The sequence below is a fragment of the Arvicanthis niloticus genome, chromosome 26, assembly GCF_011762505.2.
Source record: "Arvicanthis niloticus isolate mArvNil1 chromosome 26, mArvNil1.pat.X, whole genome shotgun sequence".
Taxonomy (NCBI): Eukaryota; Metazoa; Chordata; class Mammalia; order Rodentia; family Muridae; genus Arvicanthis; species Arvicanthis niloticus.
In genome coordinates this window covers 426,753-442,340 of record NC_133434.1, presented here as the reverse complement: position 1 = coordinate 442,340, position 15,588 = coordinate 426,753, and positions in this window count along the sequence as shown.

Genomic DNA, 15,588 nt, shown 5'->3' with positions numbered 1-15,588 from the left:
AAATTCACAAAGATAGTAAAGGATAGATACCTGAAAGTTAGGGAGACAAACCACTCATGGAAGCCATGGCTCCTTAGAACAGGAAGGGGATCAGAAGATGCCTCCCAAAGGTAAGCCTGATGGCCCTTGGAGAAAGACACTAACTAGGGGTCTTACCTGAAGGACAAGCCCACAGCCCCAGTAACCCTGGAAACCAGTTGTGAGTTATTGTGAGATGAGGACTGATGAGTAGTGGACATAAATCTGATTTTGTTACTCTTTATGGCTTAGAGGAAAGGGACTGGACACCATCTTAAGAGACAGCCTATTATTTGAAGCTGATGTACAGTGGAAAAAATAAGAATAAGCCTATTATTTGAAGCTGATGTACAGTGGAAAAAATAAGAATGTAATCACAAGACAGACATACTGAATTTAATGTGCCTCAGCCCTGGGGCAAGAGACAGTCTTGAGAAGCTGTTATGCTAAGTAGCCCCAAAGTGTAGGTGGCAGATGGCTCAGCTGAAAAACAGTTGGCTGACACAAGACAGACTCCATGCTTTCTGTATGTGTTAATATTATTTGGGGGGAAGTATACTATTTTGTTCTCCTCTCCTTTCTTCTCCTTTCCTTTCTTTCTTCCTCTCTCTTTCTTCTTCTTTTAAATTTTTTTCTGTAATTTTTTGAGAAAGAGATAAAGAAGATGGAATTGGAAAGGTAGAAAGATGGGGAGGATCCTGGAGGAATTGGAGGAGGAGAATGAGTATAATCAAAATATATTGTATAAAAGATTTTTTTAGAAGCCACTTAAAAAAGAGTAGGTCTTTTTTTCAATAGGAAAATCCATAAGTAAAATAATAAAAGCTATCCAAACCAACAGATATGCAAATAACATCACAGAATCATAAGAAGTATGAGAAAACAAGACAACACAACTCTTTCAAAAGATTATAACTCCTCAGCTAGTGAAGCCAAAGATACTGAAATGGCTAATGGCCTGAAGAACATTTTAGAAATTTATTAGTAAAATGATTGATGTCCTCAAACAAATGAATTCAATTCAGGCCCTGGAGAGGAAAATAATCAACATAGGAAAAAAATGCCAACAAAATGAACGGAAAAAGTTAGCAATATGGATATAAAAGTAAGCATGGAAGAAAATATGGGGGAAAAGTAAATTATAGAAGAAAATCTAAGTAAGGATAAAACCAACAACAAATGAAAATCTTAGAAATGAAAAACTCAGTGAGCTCAGTGTGGGGTATATGTGTGCTCACATATGTGTCTCTGTGTGTGTGTGTGTGTGTGCGCGTGTATGTGTGTATATGTATGCATGTGTGTGTAGACTCAGTGTAAAGTCACTAATACACTGACCAAGTCAAGACAGAATATCAAAATTGAAGGGCAAAATTGAGGAATGACTGCATTTAAACACTAATAGGGAAGAAAGCAGAGCATGGCCTCCATGTCTAAGAACTCTAGGATATAACCAAGAGACAAAACAGAAGAACCCATGGGATAGAAGAAAGAACTGGGGCAGTAAGTAAACACATAAAAAACTAATTTGATATATTGTAGCAGAAATTTCCTTAACTCTGAAGAAAAAATAGTCATTGAAAGCAAAAAGCATGACCAGACCAGAGATGTTCCATGACATACTATATTCAAGATGTTGAAAATATAAAGCAAAGAAGTAACATTAAAAATTGTAAGAGACCAGGTGTGGTGGTGCATATTATTTAATTTATGGCCAGAAGGCCAAGGCAAAGAAGAGATTAACACACAGTCTGCCTTAAGGAAATGTCCCACTTCCACCCCTGTTCCACTCAATGACCTAAGGGCATCCCACTATCCCCTATCTCAGAGATGTTCCACTATGTCCTCATAGCACCAAACTGGACTCTATCTTGTTTCTTTAACACATGAACCTTTGGGGAACACTTAGCATTCAAACTAATGGCCATTAAATCTATGTATCATGAAGAACTGGTGACAGCTCTCTGGGCTTCTATTACAAAGCACTAGGAATGGATGGCTTAAAAGACAGAAGTCACTGCCTCATAGTCCTAGAGGTAGAAGCTCAAGATCAAGGTGTCAATATGGTTGCTTCTAAGTACTTCTAAGTACAGGGTCCATTCTGAGCTTCCTTTCCAGCATCTTGGGGATTGTGGATTTTTTTTGGCTTCTTATCTCTGTCTGTCTCTGTCTCTCTTTCTCTTTCTCCTTCTCTCTCTCTCTGCATTTATGTCTATGACCATATTTCCTATTTTTATAAGGATTCAGCTCTATTGGATTAGGGGCCCACCCAACTCCAGTATGACCTCATTTTAACTAAGTTTTCAATGATCTATTTCCAAATAAAGCTATATTTAGAGATATTAAGGATTAGAATGTGTACATATGGGTTTGAGGCATGCTAGTCAACCCTTTACACTTAAACATTCAGGAAAAAGAATCTTGGAGTCAGGATAGGACATGGCATCCATCGCTCATATTTGGGATGGTTGACAAAAATCTTTACATCCCTAGAGAACTGGTCTAGGACATGACAGTAGCAGGGACTTGGTGGTAGTAAGGCATGTGGTAGAGGTGCGGGACTTACTCAGTGGGAGAAGTCAAACAGCAGAAATATAGAGACATATTGAAGGATAATGAGGAACACAGCCAACTGGGCTTGTGAAGACAGGCAGAGAGCAGCACATCGGAGGTCCTTGATAGCTGAAGGAAGGAGTTTGCACTTCATACTCTTGGCAGGAAGAAGCCAATGAAGGATTATGACGCACACCACTGGGACAAATAAGCAGTTCAAGTTGGATCTGAAGTATGTAAATATTTGTTCCAGTTATAGAGAATGACACTAGAGACCTATGTGACTGGCATGCTCACTTGAAGGTGCTTTGCGATAGTGAGCTGGATAACATGAATCTTTTCTCTAGGCACTCCTGTGTTCTTTACACATATTTGGCTCCTTAGCCTTAGCTTTGGATAGTCTGTGATCAGATGTGGGCTTGTCCTAAGGCCAAGTGATCTGATTTATATGGGGATCAGACCATATTAATGGAACACAAAATGTTCTCAGGACTAAAGGGATACACAGCACAGGCCTGGCAGGCTGTATGTCAGGGAATGCTGGCTGGGAACAGGGAAGTCAGACAGGAGCAGGTGGTCCATGGAATGAAGACATGATTTAAAAGCAAAAAAATAAAACAAAAACCCTAATAGCAATGTCAAAAAGCTCAGGTTTCATGGCTCACCAGAGCTCCTTGTCCAGAGTGGTCACCTTCCTCCTAGTATGGTATCAACACCTACGTCACACAGGAACCAAAACTTTATGGAAAAGTAAAAACTTAGTCAACCAGTCAATTGTTTGGTCTATGCAATGCCAGCTAATTTCAAAGGAAACCACTGTTTAACCTTAGTGGTTGGTTGCTGTGGCAGCAACTCAGCATAGCCCTAGCGTTGGACACTCCTGGCACGTCACTCTACTACATCTGGCACCACGCAACTCATGTGGGCAACCCCACAGTCACCGCAGGCTATGTAGGGTTATAATTAACTTGTCAGCACCCCCACCAGCAATTTTCACTCTTGCTGGAGGGCTTAGCTCAGGGTCTGAGCCACAGGAAGGAAAGGTTTCTAGTCCCAACTCTAGGATGCAACATCGGCTTTCCTGGTGGGTTTGTTTGCTGAGATATTCATGCTGTCTTTATCCTCTACATGGGTGATTTCAACTCTGCAGACTTCAGATGAGAAGGGCTCCATTGTTATTGTTTAGAGGTGGGTACTATCGGGAGCCTAAACTCAAAGCAAATGCAAATTGACAATACCTTTCTAATAATAGACATGTGCTGGTTTTGCACCTAGACTGCTATTTAATGTATTTTGAGACACTGGTCCCTGGATTGCTTCTCTTAGGTCTTCTAGTCACTTGAGAACTAAAGCCCTTTGTAAAAGCCCTGATCAGACCCCATCATAGATATAATGAGTGTACATCTTGGCACATGACATATAGAAAGCTTTCAGTAAATGGTGGGTAGAAACAGTTATATTCTCTCTCTCAACATGTCAAGTAATGAGCTTGGCATGGCTGTGCATGTCTTTAATTCCAGCACTTGGAAGGCAGAGCTAGGCGGATCTTTATGAGTTCTAGGCCAGCCTGGTCTACGTAGTAAGTGCTAAGCTATCTAGGATTACATAGTGAGATCCTGTCTCCAACACAACAAAAAACCCCAAACAGGCAAACAAACCAACAAAACCAACCAAAAAGCAAAAAACAGAGTTTCCAGGAATCACCTAAAATTGTCTATTTATTCAATACAATTGCTATAAAAATGCCAGTGCTGTCTGTCATTTTACTTCCATCCACCCCTGAAATCACCTTTTGCTTATTTCATATGAACAATGATGTCTAAAAGGCAGCCCTGGCTGGAGTTATAAGGGAAGGAAAGGTGTTGGGTGCTCTGACAAGGCCAGCAGTCATATATTGTCAGGCTTAAACAGTATTCTCCAAAGAGAGGCTGTGCCTTCCAGACACTACAGGGATTGGTGGCCTCCCCTGTGTTCTTTGTCAATTCTAAGTAATGCACTAGAAACTTTCAGTGCTGGGAGAGGGGTTTTTCGATGGTAATTCACTATTCTTAGTTTCCCCCATTAAACTAAAGAGTTAGAGAAATAAATATTCAACATCTCGTTTATGACTTAATGCTTTCTAGTGGCTTAATGAGACAGAAATGGTCAGAGCTATAATTCTCAAGGTCAGAAGAGTATAATTCAGTTAATAAAGAAGCTACCCACAAAGAAGGGACTACTATGTCTTATATCTAAAAATGTTATCCAAAGGTCATATGCTAAAGGCTCGTTTGGTATCTGGCAGGCTTTTGGGAGTGACTGTGTCATCAAGGCTCTGACTTCATCAGTGATGGATGGTTAGGAGGAATAGAGACTTAGGAGGTATCCTAGTTTAAGGGAGTCGATCCTTGGCAGTATGACTTTGAAAAGCATATTTTGTTCATAGCCCTTTTCTGTTTCACCCTCACTGCTTCTTGACTGCCACGAGATGAGCAGCTTTGCTTTGCCACACCCTCCTTGCTGGGATGCCCAGAACTGACACAGAACCATAGTGATGGACCTAAGCAGCCACGAACCAAAAAAACAGCTGAAGCTATGAGCCAATCAGTCAATCTTTCATCCCTTGACATCGTTCATTTTTTTCTTACATATTTTCTCACAACTACAGGAAGCCAACTAGTACAGAGAGCTTTAGGAAAAGGTTCTCAAAGTTTCCAGGAATCACTCAAAATGATCTATTTATTCAATTCAATCGCTATTAAAAATGCCAGTGATTATCTGGGCAAAATTTAAGAAACCATCTTAAAATTCATATGGAATTCTAAAGGATTCTGGAATAGCTAAAATAATCCTGGAAAAGAGTGGGTTAGAGGACTCATAGATTTTTATTCCAAAACTCACTACAAAGCTACATTAAAGACAACAGTGTGCAAATGGCATAGGTACAGTCCTATAGGGACATGGAAGAGAGAGCCCAGAAAGAAACTATTTGACATGGTCAATAAGATTAAGCAGGGTTGACAAGGCCACTCAAAGGGTAAAGTCATGTCAGCAAGTATAGCTGGAAAAACTGGTTATGAAAATGGAGACCCTTCCCTCACACTATACAAAAATAACTCAAAATGCATCAGACTTAAGTGTGAAAGCAAAAACAATAAAAGTCTTAGAAGAACGTAGGAGTCAAAAAGTCATCATTACTGTCACAGTAAATAAATGTAGAGATACTTCTCTAAACCAGAAAGTCTAATGTGGGAGTCATACAAATATTGGTGGTGGGAGGTACACACTGAGACCAGGACCACACCTGGGGTTTTTGAAGTACAAAGTGGAGTTTGGGGGTCAGGGGAAGGGGGAAGACTGTGTAGGCTCTTTTCAGAGAAACCTTATTTTCTCTTCGGCAGTTGGCAAGCCATGGAAGCTTCTCAGTATGGCTCCTCTTTATGAGTGGGCAGTTTCTTTGGATTATGTTGGATTAAGACAGTTTTCTTTAAAATCTTAGCAAGCCACTGGGTTAGAGAGTACCTTAAATGAGCATTGATGGTTGTCATATTTTCCTCTGTGATCTCTAGGTTTGTTTGAGACAGGATCTTGCTATGTAGCACAGGCTAGTCTGGAACTCATTATGTATCCTAGCCTGATGTAAAATTAACTATTTTTCTACCTCATCCTCCTGAGTACTGAGATTATAGGTGAATTCCTGGCTCTAGCTTCTATGGTCCTATGCTCCTGGCCCCCATTCCATATTTCCCTATGGCAGCTCTGTGTTTTGACAGATTCTTGATGAAGGCTCACAGTTGCTTCTGTTTGGCTATGTGTGGATGTAACAGAGGTCTGGTAGGAGCAGTAGGCAAAAACAAATAAATGATTTGGAGATCAAGACTGGGTAAATATGTGTGGTGGTGGTGAGCCTGTGGGAGGAGCTGTGGCTGGGAGACAGCTGCAGCAGGCTCTTGGGAAGGAACATAGTATTAGAAGTTGTGTCTCAGAGTAGTCTGGGATAAAAACCAGAGGAGAAAGTTGCAGGGTGAATCTTAGGATCCTGTTGAGACTACTGCTTAGGTCTCAGACAGAAAATTTGAAAGCCAAGGAGTTTGGTGAATTTCTTGCAGTCAGGTATGATTCTAACCTTCTCTTTATTGGTTGGTGTCCTGTACAGTGGAGAGTGGAGAGTTGGAACAATTCCACCTTCATCCACATTCAATTCTGTGTGGGCTTGGTGGGTCTGACCTTCTAACACATAAATGACGTGTAAGAATATAGGTGGAGGTGTTTATCTGTAAGAATTTCTCCAGTGAGTCTTATGTATAGATGAGTGAGCTGGGCTAATGACAGCTGCAGCCCTTTCCTGCTTTTAAACATGGTGACTCATGCTTTTCAAATCTTACTTTGCACTAGGCCCTGTATGAGGTGAACTCAACATTGAACAAGATGACAGGCATCTGCTGTCACTTGGCTGCGTCTCCTTATCGTATGTCATTCCTAGTTAAATGGACACACAGATGCCAGAGTGCCTGCCTTAATACCTGGCATTGACAAGATGCTAAAACTGGTATGGTTGTTAGCTCTTGTAGATCCTTTACCACATTGTCACTTCTCATGTGTGCTGTTTGTGTACACACCTTTCCCCTCCTTCCCTCATTCTGGTTATTATAAACCTAATCCAGATCACCCACAGCACAGCCATGAGCTCACTAGGCGTGAAGCAAGATTGATATTGCTTAGCAACTGTGAAAATAGCTCAGCTGGCCCCACAGGGGGGCTGAAAAGCCTCATCCTTGGGGCATGTGGGAACAGAAGAGTTTCAGTTGAAATGAAGACACAAACAAACCGAAATGGTCCCCAAACATCACGTTTCTTGCTGTCTGACACTCTAGGGAATTGTCTTGTTTGTATCCCATCTTCCTGCTCTCTCAAGCACCAACATTTACCTACAATGGTCAGACATGAGGGGATAAAATAGTCATAAAAATCTATAATTCCTTTTTGTGCCACACAAAGATTAACATGAATGAACACTGAGATGTGGATCCAGATGCAGTTTGGTTTCATGTCTGATTCTTCATTCAGTGTGGGTTGGAGGCAGCTTGTCTAAATACCCTTGGTATTTATATCACTGAATGAGGACGGAGGTTGGTCCAGAGATGTTATGCAGCTAATATAATGAGCTTCATTCTTGGTCCTTCTGCACCGCTCACACTTTGTCATAGGTAGGAAGGTTCCAATGGTGCTGTCAGTCAAACCAAACAGTGAGGTAGAAGTAGACATTAAGCAACTGCTTCTGAGGGTAGTTGTAATTCTTCATAGGAGTTGGGCTCCTATGAAGAATGAAATTAAGGCAACTAGTAGAGCAAAAGCACCTTCTGCTACATCAGGAGTTGGATAAAGCTGAGTGACTCAATGGCTGGACGAGGATTGCCCAACCTATGCCCTTACTGTGGGAAATAATATAGGCAACAGAATGAGGCACTATGTGTCTTCCAGGCCTGAAGTGCACATGTCTCTATCCCCAAGTGATAATTTGTCATACCTCATGGGGTCTGAGGTTGATCGGGCTCATAAATTACTGAACAACACTGTAGCCCATGATAAATTAGGATAAGGAAAGTCTTACATAAAGTATGATGTTTCGTGGCATGGATGTAAACAAGTACTAAGGCTGGGCCCCACTGGTTAAAACCCATGTTCTGAAGCCACAGTGACTCTATGTAGCACTAACATTCCTGTGGGTTTCTCAGGCTCTGGAATCCAAAGCAAGCTCGCCTTGAGTCACATGTCACTGGCCCTCCTATTCATCAGTCTCTGGTCTTGGCTGTTTCATTCTTTGTTGCTCCATCATTTCTTACATTGGCTTTTCTTGGTTTGCCTTGACTTGCCCAGCTCTCTTGGCATCAAAAACATCAATTTTTATGACCCTGCCATCAACTTCTAGCTCACTGAAAGATTATCATTCTCCAAGGATACATACAACAAAAATAAAATCATACCACAAAGGTTTTTTTTCCCTTAAATATTGAAACAATTCCTGACAGCTTCATCCTAGTGCCTCGACTTCTTCACTCATTATCTTGGTCTTGGAAGTGGATTGGAGCCAGACATTTTGGTTTCAAGATTCTGACACTGCCTCTTATAGAGCTAATGCATCAATTAAGGTAAGTGGATTGTGAGATAAAGATACACCATGATAAGCACACAGTTAAAGGGGAAGTGGAAATGCTGTCTCCCCATGTAGTTCAGACTATTTCACTCTTGTCTTACTTTCATTCTCAGTAATGTATTGAAGTGGCTTTTCCTGAAGTCACACATCTGTTGCTTTACCTATGGGCATTGCACAGTTTGAGCCATTGCATTTGTATGTAAACTTGACACAAGCTAGAGACATTTGGGGAGTGGGAACCTCAGCTGAGAAACCACCCCCACCAGATTGCCTTGGCTAAATGCAGCCACAAATAAATACTTGACACACTCTTTGATCATGAAACTTGTATAATTATTGTTCCTGTTATGACCAAACAACTCAATGAAGTATAACCTTGGGGAAGAAGGGTTTATTATAGCTTACAGTGCGTGGCTGCAAAGACATGGCCATACAATGGTTTGCAACTGTGGCTGGGGTGCTTGTTTAAATCTGTAGCTAGTCAGGAAGTAGAGCAAAGGGTATGCCAGTGGTCAGACTCATGTCTCCAGATGAGTCCAGATAACTCAAACTTTTGGTAAGTTTCAACAAAAGAGCGCCTTCGAGCTCTGTGCTCATACATGCAGCTGATGCTTCTTTTATTTACCAACCAAATTTGACTGACTGACCTTTCTTCCCAGCCTCCTCTTTCGTCCAAATGTACTATCACTTAGTTGAACAGCTGAGATGGCCTCCTCGAAGCCTCTGGCTGCACCATGATGGCATCTGCCTTCAGCACCAAAAGTGCCCACTTGTCAGCACAAGTCACATTGTGGAAAACTTGTCAACAGTGCATCATTATTCTTAGAATCTAGTAGATCTTGAACAACCCGGTTCATAATCATGGCTTTCTTTCAGCTCCTTGGATTTCCAAAGCTTCCTATCATCTCTGAACTCTCCTTGAATTCAATCTTGTCTCCAGACACTCCCTCTTTAATACTGTCCTATGGTATTGTAGACTTTGTCTTTGTGGTGCCTAACATACTTGTTACCAAAAATTGTTTGTGAAATGATTTGCATATCATCCATTTCTCCTGTTAAAAATTTCCCTTCTTCCTCCTCCTCTCCTCTCTTTCCCTTTTTTTCTCTCTCTTTGTTATATGTATATATGTATGTGTGTGTATGTGTGTATGTGTATATGTACAGAGTCTTATTATTAGCCCAGACTGGCTTTATGTTCATGGTAATTCTCCTGTCTCAGTCTCTGCCTTACTGTTGATATTGTGTTTCCTGTGGGCCCAGATCAATAACAAGTTCTTTTGGCTTAGCTGGGCTTACATATGTCCTCCGTGAAACCCAGATTGAAATCCTTCTTAATATTTTATCTCTGAATGAGATATACTTTTACTTGATTCAATAAACACTTGAGTGGCTGAGTAAACCAGAGAGAAAGGATAAGACTGAGCTTTAGTGTGAACCTTGAAAGTAGTTGTTCAGGTTGGTGCCAGTGGATAAAAGTGAAGCTCAGTATAGGATTCAGGTGTTAGGTTCCCTTTTTGCAAACATCAAGGCCCTCAGGGAACTCTCAGGACAGCACCATATGAGCCAGATTGATGGCAAATCTGAGGTTCCAAAGTGTCTAGATTGGCTTAGAAAGGGAAGGCTGCCACTCTCTTGCTTGTGATGAATTGGCAAGTGATGAGTTTGTCTCCCAGTGTTCTAAATGAAAGCAGTTCATGTTCAAGCAACAAATAACCTTAGGTTTGAATCTGACTCAACACTAGTAGCTTGTGAAGTGAGCAGAATTTTGTGTCTTTGAGCCTATCTCACAGATGTTGGAGAATCAAAGTCTAATGCACGTGACTCTGCAAGTGCTAGGCATGTCGAAAGAACTGCTTAACTGTGTTGTTGTGGTTCCCAGTTGTCTTTGTCATCTAATAGCAATTTACTTAGCCTTGGACTTGGTTTTTTTCTTCAGTTCTTTTTTTTTTTTTTTTTTTTTTTTTTTAGGGGGAGGATACTTTGACCTCTGCTTTTTCCAGATCTAAAATGCAATGATCAAGGGACTCTTAGGTTCCATCCACTGTGGAATTCATTGAAGCCTTTCCATGGGAAGAGTAAGAATCATTTCTCTTTGCAGCCAGGATCAATTGGAGTCATCCTGGAAGATAAGCAAAGATGACACACAGGAGGGGAAAGTCCAGTGTAGGGCGGCCTGGTCTTTCCTGGAATCTTGTACTTTCGGGTGGGACTGGAGACAGATGTTCCATGACACTTAGACATGTACATCAGACTTTATGAGAATGGTGGCAGGAGACCATCTGGGGGAGCAGGGTGACTTGGACTTACTTTCTTGGAAAGGCGATATCATTGGCAAGTCTCATTTCTTGCTTCATAGATGGACAGGAAGGCTGACTGGGCAGGGAGAACTGGGGTTGGGCCTCTCCCTCTCTGTAAGTCAGGTCTGAGAACATTGCCTCTAGGAACGTGGTTCCAACTTCAACCCACATTTGCCTTCTTTGAGGTTGCAGGCTAGCCTCCTGACGTTTGGGGAATCTATAATTAACCTGATTTACATACAAACTGAATCCATTTGGGTGAAACTATATGAGGAAAAGTAGAAAATGCATATAAGGGCATGAGTGAAAGGAAGAAAGATGTAGGCAGAGAGTCGATATGTCTTGTGCAATAGATAGGATTTTACCCAGAGGAGCAACAGAAACCTTCATAGAACAGTATTTGAGTTTTATTTATCTCTCATTGAAATGTTGGGGCAGGAGACCAAGGTTATGATGACAGCATTGTAACTCCTCAGTAAGTACATTCCCATAGGAAAACTCTGCCACCATCAGTATATTTCTCTCTTATAATTCCATGATGGTGACTCGTGTGTGTGTGCATGTGTGTGTGTATGTGTGTATGAGATAGATAGATAGATAGATAGATAGATAGATAGATAGATAGAGATTAGATCTGCATACTAGCCAGCTAATTAAAGAGAAGGGAAGATGGAAAGACACAGTTTTCTCTTTAGAACACTTTCTAGACATTGAACACTTTGCCTCAACTCATAGTCCATGAATCAATATTTGGGTATCTGGCTATACAGAACTGTAGACAAACTGGAAAATGTGTCTTTATTCTGAGCTAAACATGTCCAGCTAACTTTTATGTGTAATAAAGAGAGAAATCAGAGGAGAAGAGACATGGGAGGGCACTCAGTACTTTCTACCATACCCTGAGAACAAGGATAGATATTGTATACTGATGTCATTAGCATAGCTTGGGTCTGTCTTGTCTCTAAGCTGCAGCCAGCCACTCCAACGTGCTTGTGTCTTAATCCTGCCAGGTGCTAGTGGTACACCTCTAGGCAAATTGCTTAGCAGGGTTTTTTTTTCCCTTCTCTAAATAATAATAACAACAATAATAACTGCTTTAGACAATTGTCATTGGAATCAAATGAGAGGATGCTTGTGACATGCCTATTTCCCTTTTTGCATACTTGTGAGATCCTAGAGCCTCCAATGATGACTATGTTAGCTGGATCAGAACCTCCCAATGTTGTCCTTTTCCTTTGGCTCAACTGGAAATAGAATTTCTAGCCATCACTGTTCTCGTAGCCATTGCCCACACCCTTCAGAAAGGCCATCATTTTCTCCTTGGATTAATTTCTTACTTCAATTTTGAGTACTTTTGAAAGCCAAAATTTCCTGGATGGAAAGGAGCCCTGATGTTTCTAAAGAATTAACAGACAACTAGAAAAGATCACTGAATTCCCCTTGCAATACCATTTAATTCTCTCAAATATGCATTTAATTTAGGCTTGGTGAAACAGTTATTGTCCGTTCACTAGGCAGTGCTTATGAAACACGCTGGTAAGCCGTGGTGTAGACAGAGAACACCAAGGCCAACTCTAGACCCTACTCACTTTCCCTTCCATGAGAGGTTCATGCTGTGCCTCTCCAAAAGGATTGTGGTGAGAGTTGTTTGCATAAGTAAAGGATAAACCTAAAGCCATCCCACATTGCACTGCAGGCAGTTCACTCTCTTCTGCAGGCTGTGGACTCTTGCTATGGATTGTAAATACAGTCAGGATTAAGTGTGTCAAACTGTCTGTGCATCATGTGCACTTTTTTGCACAGTGGTAGAACTAGTGCATATGACATCTGATGAAATGGAAGGCTAGTGTGGGATGCTTTACATTTTTGCAGCTTTGTAATCAGAAAACTTTAAAACAAATTATAGAAAGGATAATCTCACCATCAATGAGTATTTTGCCTCACCTACATTCTAGCTTTTTCTTAGTTTATGACCTAGCATTAGTGAAGCTACTATAGGTCAGTTTTATAGGAGAATAAACTGAGGCTAAGAAACTGAAGCATCTCAAGGACAAAAGCTCAAAAGAGGTAAATTTTAAACAGGCAAACTTGGAACTCATGAACATTTTTTTCCCTGAATCCAACGTAAGTCTTTGGCTTTTAGGAACGCTAAGTAAAATGTATCAGGATTACTGCTGAATAGTTCCTGGAGGGACGGCCTCCAGGGTCTAGAGGGCAAGGTTGTCTCAGTCATCTACCTTCTTGCAGATCTGTTTTTGAGTAGTGTGGGAGAGTGGGAAGCTATTCTTGAGGGTTGCTGATAAGGCTGGGCTTTAGACAGAGGCTCCCTGCCTCTTAAGGACCTTCCTACCTTCCTACCTTAAGGGTAGGAAGGTCCCATAGCGCAAGATTGGTAGGCTATGCTGGGTTTTTAATTGAGAACTTTGCAAACCCCATTTCACTGGATCTTCATGGCAATTTGAAGGGCACATGCTACTTGTTTTTAAAGAGGAAACCGGGGCTCTGAGAGGCTAATGCCCCTGGAGCATAGCTACGTATTGGCAGGTCCAGTATTTTCCTTCTGGCACATCATTTGGTTCTCCCCTTTTGTTCAATTAACCATGTAAAGTGCAACAAAGTGTCCAGCATAGGGAATTACTGAGTAAAAAATGTAAAAAGTGAAATGCAGTGAGTACTCAGCAATTACTAACTCTATCTGATTAACAGAACTGGAGCCTCTTGGTAGGAAGTGATCTGCTCACTCTACATCTCCACACAGGATGGGATCTGAAAGCCTTGGTACTCAGTGGTTGGTGACGACATCAGAGGTGTGAACACTGGCGGCTAAGGGTCAATGTGACTCAGCACAGCACACAGCCTGAGATGTGGATACATTTTGGTGGCCCAACAAATGTCAGCTTCAGCCTCCCAGAGGAGCCTGTCTGGCTGGATTTCAAGTCTCAGGCTCTCTCTCCTGGGGTTGAAAGAGCCTGGGAAAAGCTGTCATGAGGACCAGAAGGGCCTTTACCAGCTGCAAAAGTACTAAAGTTTAGTTTCTAGAGAAATAGAGAGGCTATGGGTTAAATGAGTTTCAGAACTCCAAATAAGCAAAGGGAGTCTCCTAACTCCAGCAATTGGCGACTCTGTGCTGAGTGACGGAAGCTGCGACGAGGCAGGAGAAAGAAATGGGAATGAATACTTTGGGGTGGGATAGTGGCCCCAAACTATTCTGGCCTAACCATGCCCTCAATCATATCAGAGAACAACTATGGGAACCGAAAGAAACCAATACTGCACGTCCTGAGCACTAGCTGTAGTTTCCTGGGCAGAGTTGTCTTCTCTTTTTGTAATGTGTCCCAAGCCCAGCACTGTAGGTCTTGGTTGGGTCTATGCCCAACCTCATGCTGTTGGCTCTACCTTATTGACTTTACTTTTCATCTGAAGGAGACACTGAAGAAGCCAGCCTTAGTTGCTTGCCAAATCCTCACTTGGTCAAATACCACTCTTGTCCTGTAGTATGTAGGCGTCAGGTGACATTACAAAACAAGGGTGATCTGGAAGTGTTCACCTTAGCAACTGAGGCATCTATACAAACCTGGGGTGGGTGTGAACAGCCACCTAGAAAGGGTTTATTTACTTTTGTTAACGGGCCTCCTCTTGTCTTTACATGCAAGCAGCCAGAGAAAACTCCAAAGGTTGCATTTTGGGGTGATTTTAAAAGCTCCCCTCTCTCTTGCTCTGCTTTTCTTTTTAGACTGCTCTGCATAAAGGGCCAGCCTCCTGCCAAAGGCCTCGTAATGCCCCTCTCGGGGGACCAAATGTATCCACTCAGCTGTCCCTTGTAAATTTATTCCTGTGTGAGATTTTCCCCAAACCATTCATTCCTCCGCTTAGCTCAGGCAGCTGGAATGCAGGGGAAAAAAAATACATTTTTTTCTTTTTTCAAGAATGTGTCTTTTGTGTGCTTGGAGGGGTTGGACTAAAGAGAAAAAAAATCAAACCTGTCTCTCTCACACACACAAACACACATATACATATGTATACACAAACACACACACACACACACACACACACACACACACACTCACTGTCTGCTAACAGCCCCACTGAAGCAGGGAATGGGGCTGTCCTGAGTTCTTGAGGGATATCTAGGGGGTCTCTGCTTGCCAGTAGTGAATACTTTGCAGTGTGGGCTGTGGGTCCTCAGCCTGGGACTCAGCCAGAGAAACACCTCACTGGTTGTTTCCATGGCAACATCACAGTTTCCCTGGAATGGAAAGGCCTGTGATGGGTCAGAGCCAGAATGGGCTTTCTGGCTGCACGTGTGTGTGATGAGGGGCTTTAGGGAGGAGACAGCGCTGGGAACTTTGACTTAATTTTTCCTTGACTGATTATGGTCTCCAAGAAGCAGGTGAGGGCTGGGGAAGGGACTTAGAGATGACCTATGTGCTTAAGGAATGTGGCTGTCTGAGGGGCAGGCAGAGCTATCCTGTAAAGCAAGACAGATGGGAAGGGATGTTTGGTGGCAATCATGTGCATGTACCGGTGTGACAACATCATAATATTTCTCCTCCTGGTACCCAGAAATGGCAGAACAGTGAAGCACAGGAG